This window comes from Ambystoma mexicanum, chromosome 6p (assembly GCF_040938575.1).
Source record: "Ambystoma mexicanum isolate Mex_15411 chromosome 6p, UKY_AmexF1_1, whole genome shotgun sequence".
In the NCBI taxonomy this organism is placed as follows: domain Eukaryota; kingdom Metazoa; phylum Chordata; class Amphibia; order Caudata; family Ambystomatidae; genus Ambystoma; species Ambystoma mexicanum.
The window spans coordinates 703475277-703501748 of NC_090935.1; the positions used below are offsets into that span (position 1 = coordinate 703475277).

Genomic DNA, 26472 nt, shown 5'->3' on the forward strand with positions numbered 1-26472 from the left:
CCAGCAGGCCCTGACTCATGTCCCCCACCACCCCCACCCCCCAGCAGTGAGGGGCACTTGCCAGCAGGCCCTGACTCATGTCCCCCAGCACCTCCACCCCCCAGCAGTGAGCTTCAGGCCCTGACTTATGTCCCCCAGCACGCCCACCTACCCAGCAGTGAGCCTCAGGCCCTGACGCATGTCCCCCAGCACCCCCACCCACCCAGCAGTGAGCCTCAGGCCCTGACGCATGTCCCCAGCACCCACACACACCCAGCATTGACGGCCACCTGCCAGCAGGCCCCGACTCATGTCGCCCAGCACCCCCACTCACCCAGCAGTGAGCCTCAGGCCCTGACTCATGTCCCCCAGCACCCCCACCCACACCCACCCAGCATTGACGGGCAGCTGCCAGCAGGCCCCGACTCATGTCCCCCAGCACCCCCATCCCCCATCAGTGAGCCTCAGGCCCTAACTCATGTCCCCCAGCACCCCCACCCACCCAGCAATGACGGGCACCCTCCAGCAGGCCCTGACTCATGTCCCCCAGCACCCACACCCCCCAGCAGTTAGGGGCATATGCCAGCAGGCCCCGACTCATGTCCCCCAGCACCCCCACCCCCCAGCAGTGAGGGGCAATTGCCAGCAGGCCCTGACTCATGTCCCCCTGCACCTCCACCCCCCAGCAGTGAGCCTCAGGCCCTGACTCATGTCCCCCAGCAACCCCACCCACCCAGTAGTGAGCCTCAGGCCCTGACGCATGTCCCCAGCACCCCCACCCACCCAGCACTGACGGGCACCTGCCAGCAGGCCCCGACTCATGTCCCCCAGCACCCCCACCCCCCAGCAGCGAGCCTCAGGCCCTGACTCATGTCCCCCAGTACCCCCACCCACCCAGCAGTGAGCCTCAGACCATGACTCATGTCCCCCAGCACCCCCACCCACCCAGCATTGACGGGCACCTGCCAGCAGGCCCCGACTCATGTCCCCCAGCACCCCCACTCCCCAGCAGTGAGGGGCACCTGCCAGCAGGCCCTGACTCATCTCCCCCAGCACCTCCACCCCCCAGCAGTGAGCCTCAGGCCCTGACTCATGTCCCCCAGCACCCCCACCCACCCAGCATTGACGGGCACCTGCCAGCAGGCCCTGACTCATGTCCCCCACCACCCACACCCCCAGCAGTGAGGGGCACCTGCCAGCAGGCCCCGACTCATGTCCCCCAGCACCCCCACCCCCCAGCAGTGAGGGGCACTTGCCAGCAGGCCCGGACTCATGTCCCCCAGTACCTCCACCCCCCAGCCGTGAGCTTCAGGCCCTGACTCATGTCCCCCCGCACGCCCACCTACCCACCAGTGAGCCTCAGGCCCTGACGCATGTCCCCCAGCACCCCCACCCACCCAGCAGTAAGCCTCAGGCCCTGACGCATGTCCCCAGCACCCCCGCCCACCCAGCATTGACGGGCACCTGCCAGCAGGCCCGAATCATGTCCCCCAGCACCCCCACCCCCCAGCAGTGAGCCTCATGCCCTGACTCATGTCCCCCAGCACCCCCACTCACCCAGCAGTGAGCTTCAGGCCCTGACTCATGTCCCCCAGCACCCACACCCACACCCACCCAGCATTGACGGGCACCTGCCAGTAGGTCCCGACTCATGTCCCCCATTACACCCACCCCGCAGCAGTAAGGGGCACCTGCCAGAAGGCCCCGACTCATGTCCCCCAGCAATGAGCCTCAGGCCCTGACTCATGTCCCCCAGCACCCCCACCCACCCAGCATTGACCGGCACCTGCCAGCAGGTGCAGACTCATGTCCCCCAGCACCCACACCCCCAGCAGTGAGGGGCACATGCCAGCAGGCCCCGACTCATGTCCCCCAGCACCCCCACCCCCCAGCAGTGAGCCTCAGGCCCTGACTCATGTCCCCCAGCAACCCCACCCACCCAGCAGTGAGCCTCAGGCCCTGACGCATGTCCCCAGCACCCCCACCCACCCAGCATTGACTGGCACCTGCCAGCAGGCCCCAACTCATGTCCCCCAGCACCCTCACACCCCAGCAGTGAGGGGCACCTGCTAGCAGGCCCCGACTCATCTACCCCAGCACCCCCACACCCCAGCAGTGAGCCTCAGGCCCTGACTCATGTCCCCCAGCACCCCCACCCACCCAGCATTGACGGGCACCTGCCAGCAGGCCCTGACTCATGTCCCCCACCACCCCCACCCCCCAGCAGTGAGGGGCACTTGCCAGCAGGCCCTGACTCATGTTCCCCAGCACCTCCACCCCCCAGCAGTGAGCTTCAGGCCCTGACTCATGTCCCCCAGCACGCCCACCTACCCAGCAGTGAGCCTCAGGCCCTGACGCATGTCCCCCAGCACCCCACCCACCCAGCAGTGAGCCTCAGGCCCTGACGCATGTCCCCAGCACCCACACACACCCAGCATTGACGGCCACCTGCCAGCAGTCCCCGACTCATGTCCCCCTGCATCCCCACTCACCCAGCAGTGAGCCTCAGGCCCTGACTCATGTCCCCCAGCACCCCCACCCACACCCACCCAGCATTGACGGGCACCTGCCAGCAGGCCCCGACTCATGTCCCCCAGCACCCCCACCCACCCAGCAATGACAGGCACCCTCCAGCAGGCCCTGACTCATGTCCCCCAGCACCCACACCCCCATGCAGTTAGGGGCATATGCCAGCAGGCCCTGACTCATGTCCCCCAGCACCCCCACCCCCCAGCAGTGAGGGAAAATTGCCAGCAGGCCCTGACTCATGTCCCCCTGCACCTCCACCCCCCAGCAGTGAGCCTCAGGCCCTGACTCATGTCCCCCAGCACCCCCACCCACCCAGCACTGACGGGCACTTGCCAGCAGGCCCGACTCATGTCCCCCAGCACCCCCACCCCCCAGCAGTGAGGGGCACGTGCCAGCAGGCCCTGACTCATCTCCCCCAGCACCTCCACCCCCCAGCAGTGAGCCTCAGGCCCTGACTCATGTCCCCCAGCACCCCACCCACCCAGCATTGACGGGCACCTGCCAGCAGGCCCTGACTCATGTCCCCCACCACCCACACCCCCCAGCAGTGAGGGGCACCTGCCAGCAGGCCCCGACTCATGTCCCCCAGCACCCCCACCCCCCAGCAGTGAGGGGCACTTGCCAGCAGGCCTGGACTCATGTCCCCCAGCACCTCCATCCCCCAGCAGTGAGCCTCAGGCCCTGACTCATGTCCCCCCGCACGCCCACCTACCCACCAGTGAGCCTCGGGCCCTGACTCATGTCCCCCAGCACCCCCACCCACACCCACCCAGCATTGACGGGCACCTGCCAGCAGGCCCCGACTCATGTCCCCCATTACAACCACCCCGCAGCAGTAAGGGGCACCTGCCAGAAGGCCCCGACTCATGTCCCCCAGCAATGAGCCTCAGGCCCTGACTCATGTCCCCCAGCATCCCCACCCACCCAGCATTGACGGGCACCTGCCAGCAGGTGCAGACTCATGTCCCCCAGCACCCACACCCCCCAGCAGTGAGGGGCACATGCCAGCAGGCCCCAACTCATGTCCCCCAGCACCCCCACCCCCCAGCAGTGAGGAGCACTTGCCAGCAGGCCCTGACTCATGTCCCCCAGCACCTCCACCCCCCAGCAGTGAGCCTCAGGCCCTGACTCATCTCCCCCAGCAGCCCCACCCACCCAGCAGTGAGCCTCAGGCCCTGACACATGTCTCCAGCACCCCCACCCACCCAGCATTGACGGGCACCTGCCAGCAGGCCCCAACTCATGTCCCCCAGCACCCCCACACCCCAGCAGTGAGGGGCACCTGCCAGCAGGCCCTGACTCATGTCCCCCAGCACCTCCACCCCCCAGCAGTGAGCTTCAGGCCCTGACTTATGTCCCCCAGCACGGCCACCTACCCAGCAGTGAGCCTCAGGCCCTGACGCATGTCCCCCAGCACCCCCACCCACCCAGCAGTGAGCCTCAGGCCCTGACTCATGTCCCCCAGCATCCTCACCCACCCAGCATTGACGGGCACCTGCCAGCAGTTGCAGACTCATGTCCCCCAGCACCCACACCCCCAGCAGTGAGGGGCACATGCCAGCAGGCCCCGACTCATGTCCCCCAGCACCCCCACCCCCCAGCAGTGAGGAGCATTTGCCAGCAGGCCCTGACTCATGTCCCCCAGCACCTCCACCCCCCAGCAGTGAGCCTCAGGCCCCGACTCATCTCCCCCAGCACCCCCACACCCCAGCAGTGAGCCTCAGGCCCTGACTCATGTCCCCCAGCACCCCCACCCACCCAGCATTGACGGGCACCTGCCAGCAGGCCCTGACTCATGTCCCCCACCACCCCCACCCCCCAGCAGTGAGGGGCACTTGCCAGCAGGCCCTGACTCATGTCCCCCAGCACCTCCACCCCCCAGCAGTGAGCTTCAGGCCCTGACTTATGTCCCCCAGCACGCCCACCTACCCAGCAGTGAGCCTCAGGCCCTGACGCATGTCCCCCAGCACCCCCACCCACCCAGCAGTGAGCCTCAGGCCCTGACGCATGTCCCCAGCACCCACACACACCCAGCATTGACGGCCACCTGCCAGCAGGCCCCGACTCATGTCCCCCAGCACCCCCACTCACCCAGCAGTGAGCCTCAGGCCCTGACTCATGTCCCCCAGCACCCCCACCCACACCCACCCAGCATTGACGGGCAGCTGCCAGCAGGCCCCGACTCATGTCCCCCAGCACCCCCATCCCCCATCAGTGAGCCTCAGGCCCTAACTCATGTCCCCCAGCACCCCCACCCACCCAGCAATGACGGGCACCCTCCAGCAGGCCCTGACTCATGTCCCCCAGCACCCACACCCCCCAGTAGTTAGGGGCATATGCCAGCAAGCCCCGACTCATGTCCCCCAGCACCCCCACCCCCCAGCAGTGAGGGGCAATTGCCAGCAGGCCCTGACTCATGTCCCCCTGCACCTCCACCCCCCAGCAGTGAGCCTCAGGCCCTGACTCATGTCCCCCAGCAACCCCACCCACCCAGTAGTGAGCCTCAGGCCCTGACGCATGTCCCCAGCACCCCCACCCACCCAGCACTGACGGGCACCTGCCAGCAGGCCCCGACTCATGTCCCCCAGCACCCCCACCCCCCAGCAGCGAGCCTCAGGCCCTGACTCATGTCCCCCAGTACCCCCACCCACCCAGCAGTGAGCCTCAGACCATGACTCATGTCCCCCAGCACCCCCACCCACCCAGCATTGACGGGCACCTGCCAGCAGGCCCCGACTCATGTCCCCCAGCACCCCCACCCCCCAGCAGTGAGGGGCACCTGCCAGCAGGCCCTGACTCATCTCCCCCAGCACCTCCACCCCCCAGCAGTGAGCCTCAGGCCCTGACTCATGTCCCCCAGCACCCCCACCCACCCAGCATTGACGGGCACCTGCCAGCAGGCCCTGACTCATGTCCCCCACCACCCACACCCCCAGCAGTGAGGGGCACCTGCCAGCAGGCCCCGACTCATGTCCCCCAGCACCCCCACCCCCCAGCAGTGAGGGGCACTTGCCAGCAGGCCCGGACTCATGTCCCTGTAACGCTCACCTGATTCTCGCAGAGGCGCCGGTCTTGACTGGGCGACTACTGTATCTTCAAAGGTGATGTGTAGCACCCGGTTGGCTCTTTGGGCTGGACCTCTGTGCACTGTATGCCTGACGTGTAGAGTAAGATGTCTGCAGATAGAAAATATGGGGTTAATGAACTGGGGTTATTGGGGTGTCCCTATCTCTTTCCTCTTCTCCTCTCCTGTAGACCCCCAAAGGTTAACGCTCTCACCTTAGGTAAGTGAATGCCGAGCTCTCCATCTGCCTCGGGGCAGGGTGCTGTAACCAGTTTCTTCACTGGATAGGTAGCGCAGGCCTCTTGACTTCAGAGGACTGCTGTCCGTCGTTTACTGCACGAACGGTAAGTTTCGAGTCATTCAAATGTCTTTAAAGTCTTTAGTAATGATGTCTCTTGTTTTGCAGGGTTCGGGCGATGGCGGATGACGGGCTGAAGTGAGTTGAAGATGGAGCCCGTGTGATGAATAGAAGCGCCTGGAAGCACGTGAGTAAGCGCTTGTTGCCTGCTTCACTATGCGCTCTAACTGTCTTTTTATTTTGCAGGTACGAGTTCGGAGCGGCTGCAGGGTGCCGGAATACCCACTGGATTAGATGTGGAAAGGAGTAATGGCACGTGAGTATTAAAGTTCCCCAATGTCTTTAAACGCACCTTGTTTTGTCTTTCAGATGCGGGATGCAGCGCCGAAGGCCTCCGGAGCGTGCGAAGAGTTGGTAAACTTTTGTCTTTCAGATGCCGGAATGCAGTGTGAAGACCTCCGGAGCGCACGAAGAGTAGGTAAGCCTTTGCCTTTCAGATGCCGGAATGCTAACCTGTTCTTTCTTGTCTTTATAGGTGTTGCTGAAGACTGGATTCAGGATGGTAAGCCTTTGCCTTTCAGATGCCGGAATGCTAACCTGTTCTTTCTTGTCTTTATAGGTGTTGCTGAAGACTGGATTCAGGATGGTAAGCCTTTTTCCTTAGGCCCAGGACCGGATGCAGAAGACACGATGAGCGTTCTGCTGCAGAGGTTGCAGAATAACGCAAAGCAAGATTCATCCACCGGGTGTGGTTTAAATAGCCTCCTGTAGTGCTTAGGTGTCTCCTTCCACAGCCACGCCTAAGTAAGAAAAGAGTTCCTGGTAAGAAAAGAGTTCCTGCCTTCCAGAAGAGTTCCAGTGTTCTGAATCTAGGGAGTGGCTCAAGCCCCACCCAACAGGAAAAGTAGTTCCAAACAGAAGAGGATCAGAGGCTCAACTGGCAGGCAAGTAAGCAGCATGGTCTGCTGAAGGTAAGTCCACCCAAGCATTATGAGCCCGGCGCTTCCAGCGCTGGGACTGGGCATATTTATGAGCCTGGTGCCACTGGCGCCAGGACTGGGTCCAAAAGGTCCCAATTGGGACTGGTTGGCACTCGGAACCTGGGTTATGGATCTGCTTCCAAGGGAGTTGGGAAAACCCTGACCTTTTGGAAGCAGAGATCATGACAGTCCCCCAGCACCTCCACCCCCCAGCCGTGAGCTTCAGGCCCTGACTCAAGTCCCCCCGCACGCCCACCTACCCACCAGTGAGCCTCAGGCCCTGACGCATGTCCCCCAGCACCCCCACCCACCCAGCAGTAAGCCTCAGGCCCTGACGCATGTCCCCAGCACCCCCGCCCACCCAGCATTGACGGGCACCTGCCAGCAGGCCCGAATCATGTCCCCCAGCACCCCCACCCCCCAGCAGTGAGCCTCATGCCCTGACTCATGTCCTCCAGCACCCCCACTCACCCAGCAGTGAGCTTCAGGCCCTGACTCATGTCCCCCAGCACCCACACCCACACCCACCCAGGACTTCTCCGGGGGTTTTGGCTTGTCAGGAAATGTTCGGTGAAATCTTTTGATTAGGCGAGGAGCGTGGACATATTCAGCAGGTTCCCAGGATCTCTCTTGGGGGCCGTAGCCTTTCCAGTCAATTAGGTAGAATAGTTTAGATTTGGAGATCTTGGAGTCCAGAATGCTTTTGACTTCAAACTCGAGTTCTCCATCCACTAGGATAGGTTTTGGAGATTTGGTTAGTCGGGTTTGAGGTTGCACGGGTTTTAATAGAGAGACGTGGAAGACCGGATGTATCTTCATGTGCGGGGGCAAGTCCAACTTGACCGCTACTGGGTTTACTATGGTAGTGATGGAATAGGGACCAAGGTATCTTGGGTTGAATGTGCGTGGCCCTTTTAGAGATAGATATTTGGTGGATAACCAGACTTGATCCCCTACTTGATAGTGAGGGGCTTCCTTCCGATGTTGATCTGCTCCTTTCTTGTATTGTTCTTTAGCCCTTTGAAGGTGAGAAACAGCTTCCTTAAAGGCTTGGGTGATTGTATAATGCAGGTAGTCTACTGCTGGTGTTTCAAGATCTTGGAGGGGATCCAACTCCGAGGTTCGAGGGTGACTGCCGTACAAAAGAAAAAACGGGGTTTTCCCAGTTCCCGAATGGACAGAGTTATTGTAGGCATACTCGGCTATCCAAAGGATATCTTTCCAAGTTTTTTCAGTTTGTTGCAGCATGCAGCGTAAATACTGTTCCAGAGTTTGATTGGTCCTCTCGGTTTGTCCGTCGGTCTGAGGGTGGTGACTGGTCGATAGTCTCACATCAATTTGAGCCGACCGACAGCAACTTCGCCAAAAATGAGAAATAAATTGACTACCTCGATCCGAAATTAGAACCGAAGGAAAACCGTGCAGTCGGACGATGTTTTCGAGAAATTCTCGGGCCAGAGTTGCTGCTGTTGGCAAGCCTTTGAGCGGAATGAAATGCGCCATCTTGGAGAATAAGTCCACGATTACTAGAATCGTATTGTATCCGGAGCATGGAGGTAGATCGGTGATGAAGTCCATAGAAAGCGTATGCCAAGGGCGAGGCGGGATGTCAATAGGGCGTAAGAGGCCTGCTGGTCTTTCCTTTTGACTCTTGTTTTGGGCGCATACTCCACAGGACATTATAAAGTCTCTGATATCTTTTTTCCAAGACGGCCACCAGAAGTAGCGCTTGATCTTTTCTGAGGTCTTGGCTATACCGGGATGACCTTCCATTAAAGAGTCGTGATAACAAGAGATTACTTTTTTCTGTAAATCTGTGCTGGGTAGGTATAATCGTTCTTGGAAATACAATAAGTTGTCCTTTACTGCAAAGTCCTTTCCCTGCAGATGCCAATTCTGTATGTCTGCTGGAGTTACAAGTTGCCTGGCTTTATCCTTAACTTCCTCTATGGATTCTGTGGCGATTACACCCAGAATTCTTTGTTCGGGAATGATTGGTACAGGTTTAGGGTTGACCAAGTGTTCTTCCACTCCCATCCGAGAAAGGGCATCGGCTTTACCGTTCTTTGTACCAGGTCGATAGGTAATTATGAAGTCAAACTCGGCAAAGAATAATGCCCAACGGAGTTGTCTAGAGGATTGGGATTTTGCGGTCTTCAAATATTGCAGGTTTCGGTGATCCGTAATCACAGTAACGGTGTGTCGGGCCCCCAGCAGATAATGCCGCCAAGCCTTAAAGGCAGACTTGATAGCCAGAAGTTCCTTGTCAGTAATCGTGTAATTGATTTCAGGAGGCGAGAATTTGCGGGACCAAAATGCCACGGGATGCAACTGATTGGTTACCGGGTCCTTTTGTGATAGAACTGCCCCCATGGCAAGGCTTGAAGCATCAGTTTCCACGATGTAGGGGAGTTCGGGGCGAGGGTGTTTTAAGATTGGTGCAGAGATAAATTTAGTCTTCAAATCCTGGAAAGCTTGTTCCGCCTCGGTAGACCATTCAAAACGTTTGTTTTTCTTTAACAAGGCAGTGATGGGCTGGACTATTCGAGAGAATTCGGGGATAAACCTGCGGTAAAAGTTAGCGAAGCCTAACATGCTTTGCACACCTTTTACGGAGGATCGTGATGGCCATTTGAGAACTGCATCGACCTTCTTTGAATCCATACGCACTCCGCCAGGTGATAATATGAATCCCAAGAATTCAACTTCAGTCACGTTGAAAACACATTTTTCCAACTTAGCGAAAAGTTTGTGTTGACGCAATCTTTCGAGGACCATTTTCACGTGTTTCCGATGTTCAGATTCCGATGAAGAATAAACGAGGATGTCGTCAATGTAAACAACAACACATACATCTATGAGCTCTCTGAGGACATCGTTCATAAAATATTGAAAGGCGGCCGGGGCATTGCAAAGTCCGAAGGGCATGACCTGATATTCAAATAGCCCATACTTGGTGCGGAAGGCCGTCTTCCATTCATCGCCCTCTTTTACTCGTACCAAGTGGTAAGCTCCTCTAAGATCCAGCTTTGTATATATGCATGCTTTTCTGACTTGGTCCAGGAGTTCAGGGATCAAAGGTAACGGATATCTATTCTTAACGGTGATCTGGTTCAGGGAGCGATAATCGATACAAGTTCTAAGGTTTCCTTCCTTTTTTGGAACGAAGAACAAAGCTGAAGAAGCAGGGGACTTGGAAGGACGAATAAACCCATTTGCCAGGTATTGATCCAGGTATTGTCGAAGGTGAAGGTTCTCAGGCTCGGTGAGGGCATAAATTCTACTACAAGGAGGAGTAGATCCAGGTATCAGGTCTATCTGGCAGTCATAAGACCTATGAGGAGGTAGAGAGTTAGCCTGATCCTTCCGGAAAACATCTTGGTATTCTAGGTATTCGGGAGGTAACTGGGGAGTCTCTGAAGAAATTGCGGCCAGTGCAACACCAGGTGGAGGGTGACAAGTAGAGACACATTCTGGAAACTGGACCGTTCTTGCTCGCCAATCGATCAGAGGATTGTGTTTCTCTAACCAAGGTATTCCTAGAATAATCTGAAACTGAGGGGCCTTGATCACATCGAACACGATCTTCTCATGGTGTCCATCTTGACTTACTAGTGTCACCTCTTGAGTGGTATGCGTTACTGGCCCTGAAGCTATCTCCGTACCATCCACCGTAGTAATGACGTCCTTTACAGCCTTGGGACAAAGAGTTAGATTCATCCTCAAAACCATTTCATGATCCACATAATTGCCGATGGCACCGCTGTCGACGTAAGCTTCAATTGCATGTAATCGATCCGGATTATCAGGGCTAATGAGGACCATAGGTATCACGAAATGCGAGGTCACGGAACTGGTTTTCACGCTCGGCAAGAGGACCTCTATTCTTGTCGGGCGAGGTCGTTTCCCTGCTCAGAGTTTGTAACTTTGGTAACTGCAGCTCCTACTGCCTTCTTGGCAGGTTTCACCGGACAGTCTCGAAGAAAGTGCCCTGAGTTTCCGCAATATAGGCATAATTGCAACTGTTTCCTCCTTTCCCGCTCCCTTTGTGTTAGAGGACCTTTCAGACCCCCTATTTGCATGGGTTCCCCGGAGTCTACTCCTTTGGAAGGAGTTGGCGGTTTGGAAAATACTCGAGCATCAAACTTGGAACGATCGGCCTTCCTGTTCTGCAGCCTGTGATCTATTTGAACGACCAAGTCTATATAATCCGAACAGTCTTGTGGGGGATTCACTACTTGGGCTAAAACGTCTTTGAGCTCTCCACGTAGACCTCTATAAAACAGCGTAATCCTTTTGTCCTCAGGCCATTGAGTTTCCACTATTAGTCTATTGAAAGATGCAATATAAGCCAAAAGGTCTTGATTACCCTGTCGCAACGAAAGAAGCTCATTGTCCAAGGCCTGCCCCTGTGAATGTCTTGCGAAGAGTTCTTCCATACTAAGCTGAAAGGCTTGAAAATCATGGAGAACCGGATCATCTTGATTAACTAGAGGGATCGACCAGTCTGCCGCATTGCCACTAAGGTACGAAAGTACAAAAGCTACTTTTGCTTGATCAGTTGGAAAGGCTGCTGGCCGGCATAAGAAGTGCAACCGGCACTGATTGATAAATACTGCAAACCTCTTTGGGTCACCAGAAAATCGTTCGGGCGGAGCCAGAGGTACATTCCCAGGTAGGTTGATCTGCACTGGATTCATAGAGGATGTTCAAGGAAGATTTGCCCCTGATGCGGGTAACGGGGTCTGTCCGGCTTGTGACTGTAGCACTTGTCTAGCAAGATTGTCTGTTCTCTCCTTGGAAATAATTAGTTCCCTTCTTAGAGCATTCGTTTCCTGACGAGCTGCATGCACTTCTGCCCTTAGTTCCCCAAGTAACCGGGCTAGGGGGTCAGTATCCGAGGTTTCCATAGCGCCTGGGCGAGAGTTTTGCGGTAGGCTTTGCGTTCTGTAACGCTCACCTGATTCTCGCAGAGGCGCCGGTCTTGACTGGGCGACTACTGTATCTTCAAAGGTGATGTGTAGCACCCGGTTGGCTCTTTGGGCTGGACCTCTGTGCACTGTATGCCTGACGTGTAGAGTAAGATGTCTGCAGATAGAAAATATGGGGTTAATGAACTGGGGTTATTGGGGTGTCCCTATCTCTTTCCTCTTCTCCTCTCCTGTAGACCCCCAAAGGTTAACGCTCTCACCTTAGGTAAGTGAATGCCGAGCTCTCCATCTGCCTCGGGGCAGGGTGCTGTAACCAGTTTCTTCACTGGATAGGTAGCGCAGGCCTCTTGACTTCAGAGGACTGCTGTCCGTCGTTTACTGCACGAACGGTAAGTTTCGAGTCATTCAAATGTCTTTAAAGTCTTTAGTAATGATGTCTCTTGTTTTGCAGGGTTCCGGCGATGGCGGATGACGGGCTGAAGTGAGTTGAAGATGGAGCCCGTGTGATGAATAGAAGCGCCTGGAAGCACGTGAGTAAGCGCTTGTTGCCTGCTTCACTATGCGCTCCAACTGTCTTTTTATTTTGCAGGTACGAGTTCGGAGCGGCTGCAGGGTGCCGGAATACCCACTGGATTAGATGTGGAAAGTAGTAATGGCACGTGAGTATTAAAGTTCCCCAATGTCTTTAAACGCACCTTGTTTTGTCTTTCAGATGCGGGATGCAGCGCCGAAGGCCTCCGGAGCGTGCGAAGAGTTGGTAAACTTTTGTCTTTCAGATGCCGGAATGCAGTGTGAAGACCTCCGGAGCGCACGAAGAGTAGGTAAGCCTTTGCCTTTCAGATGCCGGAATGCTAACCTGTTCTTTCTTGTCTTTATAGGTGTTGCTGAAGACTGGATTCAGGATGGTAAGCCTTTGCCTTTCAGATGCCGGAATGCTAACCTGTTCTTTCTTGTCTTTATAGGTGTTGCTGAAGACTGGATTCAGGATGGTAAGCCTTTTTCCTTAGGCCCAGGACCGGATGCAGAAGACACGATGAGCGTTCTGCTGCAGAGGTTGCAGAATAACGCAAAGCAAGATTCATCCACCGGGTGTGGTTTAAATAGCCTCCTGTAGTGCTTAGGTGTCTCCTTCCACAGCCACGCCTAAGTAAGAAAAGAGTTCCTGGTAAGAAAAGAGTTCCTGCCTTCCAGAAGAGTTCCAGTGTTCTGAATCTAGGGAGTGGCTCCAGCCCCACCCAACAGGAAAAGTAGTTCCAAACAGAAGAGGATCAAAGGCTCAACTGGCAGGCAAGTAAGCAGCATGGTCTGCTGAAGGTAAGTCCACCCAAGCATTATGAGCCCGGCGCTTCCAGCGCTGGGACTGGGCATATTTATGAGCCTGGTGCCACTGGCGCCAGGACTGGGTCCAAAAGGTCCCAATTGGGACTGGTTGGCACTCGGAACCTGGGTTATGGATCTGCTTCCAAGGGAGTTGGGAAAACCCTGACCTTTTGGAAGCAGAGATCATGACAGTCCCCCAGCACCTCCACCCCCCAGCCATGAGCTTCAGGCCCTGACTCATGTCCCCCCGCACGCCCACCTACCCACCAGTGAGCCTCAGGCCCTGACGCATGTCCCCCAGCACCCCCACCCACCCAGCAGTAAGCCTCAGGCCCTGACGCATGTCCCCAGCACCCCCGCCCACCCAGCATTGACGGGCACCTGCCAGCAGGCCCGAATCATGTCCCCCAGCACCCCCACCCCCCAGCAGTGAGCCTCATGCCCTGACTCATGTCCCCCAGCACCCCCACTCACCCAGCAGTGAGCTTCAGGCCCTGACTCATGTCCCCCAGCAACCACACCCACACCCACCCAGCATTGACGGGCACCTGCCAGCAGGTCCCGACTCATGTCCCCCATTACACCCACCCCGCAGCAGTAAGGGGCACCTGCCAGAAGGCCCCGACTCATGTCCCCCAGCAATGAGCCTCAGGCCCTGACTCATGTCCCCCAGCACCCCCACCCACCCAGCATTGACCCGCACCTGCCAGCAGGTGCAGACTCATGTCCCCCAGCACCCACACCCCCAGCAGTGAGGGGCACATGCCAGCAGGCCCCGACTCATGTCCCCCAGCACCCCCACCCCCCAGCAGTGAGCCTCAGGCCCTGACTCATGTCCCCCAGCAACCCCACCCACCCAGCAGTGAGCCTCAGGCCCTGACGCATGTCCCCAGCACCCCCACCCACCCAGCATTGACTGGCTCCTGCCAGCAGGCCCCAACTCATGTCCTCCAGCACCCTCACACCCCAGCAGTGAGGGGCACCTGCTAGCAGGCCCCGACTCATCTCCCCCAGCACCCCCACACCCCAGCAGTGAGCCTCAGGCCCTGACTCATGTCCCCCAGCACCCCCACCCACCCAGCATTGACGGGCACCTGCCAGCAGGCCCTGACTCATGTCCCCCACCACCCCCACCCCCCAGCAGTGAGGGGCACTTGCCAGCAGGCCCTGACTCATGTTCCCCAGCACCTCCACCCCCCAGCAGTGAGCTTCAGGCCCTGACTCATGTCCCCCAGCACGCCCACCTACCCAGCAGTGAGCCTCAGGCCCTGACGCATGTCCCCCAGCACCCCACCCACCCAGCAGTGAGCCTCAGGCCCTGACGAATGTCCCCAGCACCCACACACACCCAGCATTGACGGCCACCTGCCAGCAGGCCCCGACTCATGTCCCCCTGCATCCCCACTCACCCAGCAGTGAGCCTCAGGCCCTGACTCATGTCCCCCAGCACCCCCACCCACCCAGCAATGACAGGCACCCTCCAGCAGGCCCTGACTCATGTCCCCCAGCACCCACACCCCCATGCAGTTAGGGGCATATGCCAGCAGGCCCTGACTCATGTCCCCCAGCACCCCCACCCCCCAGCAGTGAGGGGCAATTGCCAGCAGGCCCTGACTCATGTCCCCCTGCACCTCCACCCCCCAGCAGTGAGCCTCAGGCCCTGACTCATGTCCCCCAGCACCCCCACCCACCCAGCACTGACGGGCACTTGCCAGCAGGCCCGACTCATGTCCCCCAGCACCCCCACCCCCCAGCAGTGAGGGGCACGTGCCAGCAGGCCCTGACTCATCTCCCCCAGCACCTCCACCCCCCAGCAGTGAGCCTCAGGCCCTGACTCATGTCCCCCAGCACCCCCACCCACCCAGCATTGACTGGCACCTGCCAGCAGGCCCTGACTCATGTCCCCCACCACCCACACCCCCCAGCAGTGAGGGGCACATGCCAGCAGGCCCCGACTCATGTCCCCCAGCACCCCCACCCCCCAGGAGTGAGGGGCACTTGCCAGCAGGCCCGGACTCATGTCCCCCAGCACCTCCACCCCCCAGCAGTGAGCCTCAGGCCCTGACTCATGTCCCCCTGCACGCCCACCTACCCACCAGTGAGCCTCAGGCCCTGACGCATGTCCCCCAGCACCCCCACCCACCCAGCAGTGAGCCTCAGGCCCTGACGCATGTCCCCAGCACCCCCGCCCACCCAGCATTGACGGGCACCTGCCAGCAGGCCCGAATCATGTCCCCCAGCACCCCCACCCCCCAGCAGTGAGCCTCAGGCCCTGACTCATGTCCCCCAGCACCCCCACTCACCCAGCAGTGAGCCTCAGGCCCTGACTCATGTCCCCCAGCACCCCCACCCACACCCACCCAGCATTATCAGGCACCTGCCAGCAGGCCCCGACTCATGTCCCCCATTACACCCACCCCGCAGCAGTAAGGGGCTCCTGCCAGAAGGCCCCGACTCATGTCCCCCAGCAATGAGCTTCAGGCCCTGACTCATGTCCCCCAGCACCCCCACCCACCCAGCATTGACGGGCACCTGCCAGCAGGTGCAGACTCATGTCCCCCAGCACCCACACCCCCCAGCAGTGAGGGGCACATGCCAGCAGGCCCCGACTCATGTCCCCCAGCACCCCCACCCCCAGCAGTGAGCCTCAGGCCCTGACTCATGTCCCCCAGCAACCACACCCACCCAGCAGTGAGCCTCAGGCCCTGACGCATGTCCCCAGCACCCCCACCCACCCAGCATTGACTGGCACCTGCCAGCAGGCCCCAACTCATGTCCCCCAGCACCCTCACACCCCAGCAGTGAGCCTCAGGCCCGGACTCATGTCCCCCAGCACCCCCACCCACCCAGCAATGACGGGTACCCTCCAGCAGGCCCTGACTCATGTCCCCCAGCACCCACACCCCCATGCAGTTAGGGGCATATGCCAGCAGGCCCTGACTCATGTCCCCCAGCACCCCCACCCCCCAGCAGTGAGGGGCAATTGCCAGCAGGCCCTGACTCATGTCCCCCTGCACCTCCACCCCCCAGCAGTGAGCCTCAGGCCCTGACTCATGTCCCCCAGCAACCCCACCCACCCAGCAGTGAGCCTCAGGCCCTGACGCATGTCCCCAGCACCCCCACCCACCCAGCACTGACGGGCACCTGCCAGCAGGCCCCGACTCATGTCCCCCAGCACCCCCACCCCCCAGCAGTGAGCCTCAGGCCCTGACTCATGTCCCCCAGTACCCCCACCCACCCAGCAGTGAGCCTCAGACCCTGACTCATGTCCCCCAGCACCCCCACCCACCCAGCATTGACGGGCACCTGCCAGCAGGCCCCGACTCATGTCCCCCAGCACCCCCACCCCCCAGCAGTGAGGGGCACCTGCCAGCAGGCCCTGACTCATCTCCCCCAGCACCTCCACCCCCCAGCAGTGAGCCTCAGGCCCTGACTCATGTCCCCCAGCACCCCCACCCACCCAGCATTGACAGGCACCTGCCAGCAGGCCCTGACTCATGTCCCCCACCACCCACACCCCCCAGCAGTGAGGGGCACCTGCCAGCAGGCCCCGACTCATGTTCCCCAGCACCCCCACCCCCCAGCAGTGAGGGGCACTTGCCAGCAGGCCCGGACTCATGTCCCCCAGCACCTCCACCCCCCAGCAGTGAGCCTCAGGCCCTGACTCATGTCCCCCCGCATGCCCACCTACCCACCAGTGAGCCTCAGGCCCTGACGCATGTCCCCCAGCAACCCCACCCACCCAGCAGTGAGCCTCAGGCCCTGACGCATGTCCCCAGCACCCCCGCCCACCCAGCATTGACGGGCACCTGCCAGCAGGCCCGAATCATGTCCCCCAGCACCCCCACCCCCCAGCAGTGAGCCTCAGGCCCTGACTCATGTCCCCCCGCACGCCCACCTACCCACCATTGAGCCTCAGGCCCTGACGCATGTCCCCCAGCACCCCCACCCACCCAGCAGTGAGCCTCAGGCCCTAACGCATGTCCCCAGCACCCCGCCCACCCAGCATTGACGGGCACCTGCCAGCAGGCCCGAATCATGTCCCCCAGCAGTGAGCCTCAGGCCCTGACTCATGATCCCCAGCACCCCCACTCACCCAGCAGTGACCTCAGGCCCTGACTCATGTCCCCCAGCACCCCCACCCACACCCACCCAGCATTGACAGGCACCTGCCAGCAGGCCCCGACTCATGTCCCCCATTACACCCACCCCGCAGCAGTAAGGGGCACCTGCCAGAAGGCCCCGACTCATGTCCCCCAGCAATGAGACTCAGGCCCTGACTCATGTCCCCCAGCACCCCCACCCACCCAGCATTGACGGGCACCTGCCAGCAGGTGCAGACTCATGTCCCCCAGCACCCACACCCCCCAGCAGTGAGGGGCACATGCCAGCAGGCCCCGACTCATGTCCCCCAGCACCCCCACCCCCCAGCAGTGAGGAGAACTTGCCAGCAGGCCCTGACTCATGTCCCCCTGCACCTACACCCCCCAGCAGTGAGCCTCAGGCCCTGACTCATGTCCCCCCGCATGCCCACCTACCCACCAGTGAGCCTCAGGCCCTGACGCATGTCCCCCAGCAACCCCACCCACCCAGCAGTGAGCCTCAGGCCCTGACGCATGTCCCCAGCACCCCCGCCCACCCAGCATTGACGGGCACCTGCCAGCAGGCCCGAATCATGTCCCCCAGCACCCCCACCCCCCAGCAGTGAGCCTCAGGCCCTGACTCATGTCCCCCCGCACGCCCACCTACCCACCATTGAGCCTCAGGCCCTGACGCATGTCCCCCAGCACCCCCACCCACCCAGCAGTGAGCCTCAGGCCCTAACGCATGTCCCCAGCACCCCGCCCACCCAGCATTGACGGGCACCTGCCAGCAGGCCCGAATCATGTCCCCCAGCAGTGAGCCTCAGGCCCTGACTCATGATCCCCAGCACCCCCACTCACCCAGCAGTGACCTCAGGCCCTGACTCATGTCCCCCAGCATCCCCACCCACACCCACCCAGCATTGACAGGCACCTGCCAGCAGGCCCCGACTCATGTCCCCCATTACACCCACCCCGCAGCAGTAAGGGGCACCTGCCAGAAGGCCCCGACTCATGTCCCCCAGCAATGAGACTCAGGCCCTGACTCATGTCCCCCAGCACCCCCACCCACCCAGCATTGACGGGCACCTGCCAGCAGGTGCAGACTCATGTCCCCCAGCACCCACACCCCCCAGCAGTGAGGGGCACATGCCAGCAGGCCCCGACTCATGTCCCCCAGCACCCCCACCCCCCAGCAGTGAGGAGAACTTGCCAGCAGGCCCTGACTCATGTCCCCCTGCACCTACACCCCCCAGCAGTGAGCCTCAGGCCCTGACTCATGTCCCCCAGCAACCCCACCCACCCAGCAGTGAGCCTCAGGCCCTGACTCATGTCCCCCAGCACCCCCACCCACCAACCAGTGAGCCTCAGGCCCTGCCTCATGTCCCTCAGCACCCCAAGCCCACCCAGCATTGACAGGCACCTGCCAGCAGGCCCCGACTCATGTCCCCCAGCACCCCCACCCCCCAGCAGTGAGGAGAACTTGCCAGCAGGCCCTGACTCATGTCCCCCTGCACCTACACCCCCCAGCAGTGAGCCTCAGGCCCTGACTCATGTCCCCCAGCACCCCCACCCCCCAGCAGTGACGGGCACCTGCCAGCAGGCCCCGACTCATGTCCTTCAGCACCCCCACCCCCCGGCAGTGAGGGGTACCTGCCAGCAGGCCCCGACTCATGTCCCCCAGCACCCCCACCCCCCGCATTGATGGGCACCTGCCAATAGGCCAAGACTCATGTCCCCCACCACTCCCACCCCCCAGCAGTAAGTGGCACCTACCAGCAGGCCCCGACTCAGGTCCCCCAGCACCTCCACCCCCCCAGCAGTGAGGGGCACCTGCCAACAGGCCCCGACTCATGTCCCCCAGCACCCCCACCCCCCAGCAGTGAGCCTCAGGCCCTGACTCATGTCCCCCAGAACCCCCACCCACCCAGCAGTGAGCCTCAGGCCCTGACTTATGTCCCCCAGCACCCCCACCCACCCAGCAGTGAGCCTCAGGCCCTGACTCATGTCCCCCAGCACCCCCACCCCCCATCTTTGAGGGGCACCTGCCAGCAGATCCCGACTCATGTCCCCCAGCACCCCCACCCACCCAGCAGTGAGGGGCACCTGCCAGCAGGCCCTGACTCATGTCCCCCAGCACCCCCACCCCCCAGCAGTGAGCCTCAGGCCCTGACTCATGTCCCCCAGAACCCCCACCCACCCAGCAGTGAGCCTCAGGCCCTGACTTATGTCCCCCAGCACCCCCACCCACCCAGCAGTGAGCCTCAGGCCCTGACTCATGTCCCCCAGCACCCCCACCCCCCATCTTTGAGGGGCACCTGCCAGCAGATCCCGACTCATGTCCCCCAGCACCCCCACCCCCCATCTTTGAGGGGCACCTGCCAGCAGATCCCGACTCAGGTCCCCCAGCACCTCCACCCCCCCAGCAGTGAGGGGCACCTGCCAGCAGGCCCTGACTCATGTCCCCCAGCACCCCCACCCCCCAGCAGTGAGCCTCAGGCCCTGACTCATGTCCCCCAGAACCCCCACCCACCCAGCAGTGAGCCTCAGGCCCTGACTTATGTCCCCCAGCACCCCCACCCACCCAGCAGTGAGCCTCAGGCCCTGACTCATGTCCCCCAGCACCCCCACCCCCCATCTTTGAGGGGCACCTGCCAGCAGATCCCGACTCATGTCCCCCAGCACCCCCACCCACCCAGCAGTGAGGGGCACCTGCCAGCAGGCCCTGACTCATGTCCCCCAGCACCCACACCCCCGAGCAGTGAGGGGCACATGCCAGCAGGCCCCGACTCATGTCCCCCAGCACCCCCACCCCCCAGCAGTGAGGGGCACTTGCCAGCAGGCCCTGACTCATGTCCCCCAGCACCTCCACCCCCCAGCAGTGAGCCTCAGGCCCTGACTCATGTCCCCCAGCAACCCCACCCACCCAGCAGTGAGCCTCAGGCCCTGACTCATGTCACCCAGCACCCCAACCCACCCAGCATTGACGGGCACCTGCCAGCAGGCCCCGACTCATGTCCCCCTGCACCTCCACCCCCCAGCAGTGAGGGGCACCTGCCAGCAGGCCCTGACTCATGTCCCCCAGCATCCCCACCCCCCAGCAGTGAGCCTCAGGCCCTGACTCATGTCCCCCAGGACCCCCACCCACCCAGCATTGATGGGCACCTGCCAGCAGGCCCCAAATCATGTCCCCCAGCACCCCCACCCCCCGGCAGTGAGGGGCAACTGCCAGCAGGCCCTGACGCATGTCCCCAGCACCCACACACACCCAGCATTGACGGCCCCCTGCAAGCAGGCCCCGACTCATGTCCCCCTGCACCCCCACTCACCCAGCAGTGAGCCTCAGACCCTGACTCATGTCCCCCAGCACCCCCACCCACACCCACCCAGCATTGACGGGCACCTGCCAGCAGGCCCCGACTCATGTCCCCCAGCAGCCCCACCCCCCATCAGTGAGCCTCAGGCCCTGACTCATGTCCCCCAGCACCCCCACCCACCCAGCAATGACGGGAACCCTCCAGCAGGCCCTGACTCATGTCCCCCAGCACCCACACCCCCCAGCAGTTAGGGGCATATGCCAGCAGGCCCTGACTCATGTCCCCCAGCACCCCCACTCCCCAGCAGTGAGGGGCAATTGCCAGCAGGCCCTGACTCATGTCCCCCTGTACCTCCACCCCCCAGCAGTGAGCCTCAGGCCCTGACTCATGTCCCCTAGCAACCCCACCCACCCAGCAGTGAGCCTCAGGCACTGACGCATGTCCCCAGCACACCCACCCACCCAGCACTGATGGGCACCTGCCAGCAGGCCCCGACTCATGTCCCCCAGCACCCCCACCCCCCAGCAGTGAGGGGCACTTGCCAGCAGGCCCGGACTCATGTCCCCCAGCACCTCCACCCCCCAGCAGTGAGCCTCAGGCCCTGACTCATGTCCCCCCGCACGCCCACCTACCCACCAGTGAGCCTCAGGCCCTGACGCATGTCCCCCAGCACCCCACCCACCCAGCAGTGAGACTCAGGCCCTGACACATGTGCCCAGCACCCCCGCCCACCCAGCATTGACGGGCACCTGCCAGCAGGACCGAATCATGTCCCCCAGCAGTGAGCCTCAGACCCTGACTCATGTCCCCCAGCACCCCCACTCACCCAGCAGTGAGCCTCAGGCCCTGACTCATGTCCCCCAGCACCCCCACCCACACCCACCCAGCATTGACAGGCACCTGCCAGCAGGCCCTGACTCATGTCCCCCATTAACCCACCCCGCAGCAGTAAGGGGCACCTGCCAGAAGGCCCCGACTCATGTCCCCCAGCAATGAGCCTCAGGCCCTGACTCATGTCCCCCAGCACCCCCACCCACCCAGCATTGACGGGCACCTGCCAGCAGGTGCAGACTCATGTCCCCCAGCACCCACACCCCCCAGCAGTGAGGGGCACATGCCAGCAGGCCCCGACTCATGTCCCCCAGCACCCCCACCCCCCCGCAGTGAGGAGCACTTGCCAGCAGGCCCTGACTCATGTCCCCCTGCACCTACACCCCCCAGCAGTGAGCCTCAGGCCCTGACTCATGTCCCCCAGCAACCCCAACCACCCAGCAGTGAGCCTCAGGCCCTGACGCATGTCCCCAGCACCCCCAACCACCCAGCATTGACGGGAACCTGCAAGCAGGCCCTGACTCATGTCCCCCAGCACTCCCACCCCCCAGCAGTGAGCCTCAGGCCCTGACTCATGTCCCCCAGCACCCCCACCCACCAAGCAGTGAGCCTCAGGCCCTGACTCATGTCCCTCAGCACACCCACCACCCAGCATTGACAGGCACCTGCCAGCAGGCCTCGACTCATGTCCCCCAGCACCCCCACCCCCCAGCAGTGAGCCTCAGGCCCTGACTCATGTCCCCCAGCACCCCCACCCACCCAGCAGTGACGGGCACCTGCCAGCAGGCCCCGACTCATGTCCCCTAGCACCCCCACCCCCCAGCAGTGAGGGGCACCTGCCAGCAGGCCCCGACTCATGTCCCCCAGCACCCCCACCCCCCGCATTGACGGGCACCTGCCAATAGGCCACGACTCATGTCCCCCACCACTCCCACCCCCCAGCAGTGAGTGGCACCTGCCAGCAGGCCCCGACTCAGGTCCCCCAGCACCTCCACCCCCCCAGCAGTGAGGGGCACCTGCCAGCAGGCCCCGACTCATGTCCTCCAGCACCCCCACCCCCCAGCAGTGAGCCTCAGGCCTTGACTCATGTCCCCCAGAACCCCCACCCACCCAGCAGTGAGCCTCAGGCCCTGACTCATGTCCCCCAGCACCCCCACCCACCCAGCAGTGAGCCTCAGGCCCTGACTCATGTCCCCCAGCACCCCCACCCCCCATCTTTGAGGGGCACCTGCCAGCAGATCCCAACTCATGTCCCCCAGCACCCCCACCCACCCAGCAGTGAGGGGCACCTGCCAGCGGGCCCTGACTCATGTCCCCCAGCACCCACACCCCCGAGCAGTGAGGGGCACATGCCAGCAGGCCCTGACTCATGTCCCCCAGCACCCCCCCCAGCAGTGAGGGGCACTTGCCAGCAGGCCCTGACTCATGTCCCCCAGCACCTCCACCCCCCAGCAGTGAGCCTCAGGCCCTGACTCATGTCGCCCAGCAACCCCACCCACCCAGCAGTGAGCCTCAGGCCCTGACTCATGTCACCCAGCACCCCCACCCACCCAGCATTGACGGGCACCTGCCAGCAGGCCCCGACTCATGTCCCCCTGCACCTCCACCCCCCAGCAGTGAGGGGCGCCTGCCAGCAGGCCCTGACTCATGTCTTCCAGCATCCCCACCCCCCAGCAGTGAGCCTCAGGCCCTGACTCATGTCCCCCAGGACCCCCACCCACCCAGCATTGACGGGCACCTGCCAGCAGGCCCCGACTCATGTCCCCCAGCACCCCCGCCCCCCGGCAGTGAGGGGCAACTGCCAGCAGGCCCTGACTCATGTCCTCCAGCACCCCCACCCCGCAGCATTGACGGGCACCTGCCAATAGGCCACGACTCATGTCCCCCACCACCCCCACCCCCCAGCAGTGAGTGGCACCTGCCAGCAGGCCCTGACTAATGTCCCCCAGCACCCCCACCCCCCAGCAGTGAGGGGCACCTTCCAGCAGGCCCGACTCATGTCCCCCAGCACCCCTACCCCCAGCAGTGAGCCTCAGGCCCTGACTCATGTCCCCCAGAACCCCCACCCACCCAGCAGTGAGCCTCAGTCCCTGACTCATGTCCCCCAGCACCCCCACCCACCCAGCAGTGAGCCTCAGGCCCTGACTCATGTCCCCCAGCACCCCCACCCCCCAGCTGTGAAGGGCACCTGCCAGCAGATCCCGACTCATGTCCCCCAGCACCCCCACCCACCCAGCAGTGAGGGGCACTTGCCAGCAGGCCCTGACTCATGTCCCCCAGCAACCCCACCCACCCAGCAGTGAGCCTCAGGCCCTGACTCATGGCCCCCAGCACCCCCACCCACCCAGCAGTGAGCCTCAGGCCCCGACTCATGTCCCCCAGCACCCCCACCCACCCAACATTGACGGGCACCTGCCAGCAGGCCCCGACTCATGTCCCCCAGCACCCCACCCACCCAGCAGTGAGCCTCAGGCCCTGACTCATGGCCCCCAGCACCCCCACCCACCCGGCAGTGAGCCTCAGGCCCCGACTCATGTCCCCCAGCACCCCCACCCACCCAGCATTGACGGGCACCTGCCAGCAGGCCCCGACTCATGTCCACCAGCCCCCCCACCCAGCCAGCATTGACGGGCACCTGCAAGCAGGCCCCAAATCATGCCCCGCCACATGACATTAAGATGCACAATCATGGCCCACATATCCACCAAAATACCACAGCATGCCACCCCAGTCTTGAGACGCAATGATTTCCCAATCCACCCCACATTGACATGGCTATCTCAAGACACAAACCAAAAGTCAACTATGTACATCAACACATGTCTGTCACACACACACACTGGTTGGCATTGATTGTGTAAACCCACATTTTCACATGCATGAAATCAAAAAGCAAATTACACACATGGAAGTAAAATATCAAAATGTATTACAATGATCTAAGCACGCTGTCTTTTTCTGCATTTACCCTCAGCACCATACAATAGATCCTATCATCTGCCTTGTATTTTTGTTATACATAACTGTGAACAACATTCTCATGGGAAATACTTCTCCCTCTCTTTTTCAGCCCCTCCCTTTTTTTCCCCTTTCTCTTTATTTTCTACAATTGTCTTTAAAGTTCCTCAGTTCAATTAGACTCAAGAAGAAGAGGAAAAAACCTCGAAATGCGTCAGCCAAGTAGATTGAACTTATGGGTGTTTTCTCTTGCATTGAATGTCAATACACCCACAATTGAAAAAATCTTTCTGTTTGATTAAATATTTCTAACTTTTAAAACTGAGATTATTATTGAATACAATTGAACGTGTTTTGCATGTTAAATCTTGTTTGAAGCATTGCATGTCTTTTGACAGTATAATATAGTGTGCATGGGACGGGAGGGTTCCCAATTTGGATCCTCTTATTCTCCTCATTTTGTGTAATACTGGTCCTGTGCCAAGACCATTTTTTTTCCACTGCACCTTAAAACTCTGGAATGGTAATACCCTTATCTGAAAAATTTACTTGAAACTACTAGTGTGCACCGATAAGCCCACCGTTTTTCAAGGCTCATTCATGTTCTGAAGTGAAGTAGTTAACTTACACATTCGTCACTATCAGCTTTCTCATCTTCAGTTCAATGACCCCGGCCGCTGATGGCACTGCAGCAGGGATTGAACCAAAGAAAGCTGATACAGTGACAGCCAGCCAGGGAAGTTCACTCCAGCTGCATTCCTGTTAATCAGGGAAGTTATTGTACTTGTTGCAGTTTGTGTCTGCTTATTACCTGTTTACTGAACAAGCGCAACAATAAGCGCTTAATAGGGGTAATAAGCGGACACACACCGCAACAAGCTACCACCAAATACTATAAGCCACTTTGGGCAAAAAGAAGCCCAAAGTCGCTTATGTTAGGCAGACCTGGCAACACTCAGTGCGGCCATCACCGGACACGGCACCTGCAGCTCTTCTGAACAACAAAGGTAGGTCTGCCTCGTGAATCAGGATACCTACCCTCTATGAGTCCTCAGAGACCTGGAGATCACAAACATACTTAGCTAGAGAGCACAAACATGCGCAGCCAAAGCCTCACTCGTAAACACACGCACCACCTCCTTACCTTATTCTAGCTTTTGTTTTTTGATCCCCAGCAGCCGGCCCACCACTCTCGAATCTTCATCGCCATTGCTACAAGTTCAGAAGGAAGAAACAAGCTGCATGTCCTTCCGAAACAGGCCCAAAACAAGCCGACTCCCATCCAAATAAGCAGAAAAAAGCAAGCGCACACCGTAAACACTGTGGATAGGTCTCAAAAGTAAGAAGCAGAGCACAATAACATAAACATAGAGAAAACACACACATACTATGTTACAACAAAAGTATTTATTAAAAATGCAGTTTATTTTTTCTGCCAATTAGTATGTTCACATCATTGGCATTTCCTCCTAATAGGATAAACTTACATAGAGAGAATGCAGACATAATATGTTAGAACACAAAGTATTTATTAAAAATGCATTTCATTTTTCTGACAATTCGAATTTTCACATCATTGGCTTTTGGTCCTTCACTTCTGATCCTTCGTCCAACTGGTTGTTGATTAGTATGCTCTGGTGGCGGTCAGTGGGGCCCCCAACAACTGCCCCCATGTTGCTAGTTTGCAGTCTTATAACACAGAAATACATTCCTTTATATATTACTTTCATACTGGGGTTTTAAATGTGTGCTTTTCAGCGCTTGCCTTACAAGCTGAGTTTGCTTGAGCCTTTCTGTCTGTCACCTCCCTTGGAGTACACAGAAGTGTTCTTATTAACGTGTTGCACTTTAACAACGGTTTCTCCACATTAGCCACTTGCTAACAAAGAAGTATGTGTAGCTTTTCAGTGGGGATTTAGTGTTTCAGCTCCCTCTGGCTGGTGACCTCGTGAAAATCGGCGGCTATTAACTCCTGGCTGTATTTTATTCTTTCCATTATAATGCAAGCACCCCACAGGTGCCTCAGACTGTTTTCCACTCTAAGCAAGGGGTCCCCCAAACATCATGTTGAACTAGGCCCCCTTACCTCTTTAGCCAAGCCTGATCATAAGTGTTATCTCATCTAGAGAGTGCATGCTATGTTTAGGTCTGCAGCTTTCACTTTGGCCTAACATAGTCTCAAG

At 59.9% G+C, this 26472-nt stretch overlaps 1 long non-coding RNA gene across 1 annotated transcript in view; it reads right to left on the reverse strand.

The window, feature by feature from the left end:
* LOC138511727 (uncharacterized) overlaps window positions 1-25512 on the reverse strand; it is a 39685-nt gene extending 14173 nt beyond the window's left edge. Inside the window, exon 1 of the long non-coding RNA XR_011280660.1 lies at window positions 25434-25512. This is a non-coding gene — a long non-coding RNA (uncharacterized lncRNA). The remainder of the gene's footprint in view (window positions 1-25433) is intronic.
* Between the last annotated feature and the right edge of the window lie 960 nt (window positions 25513-26472).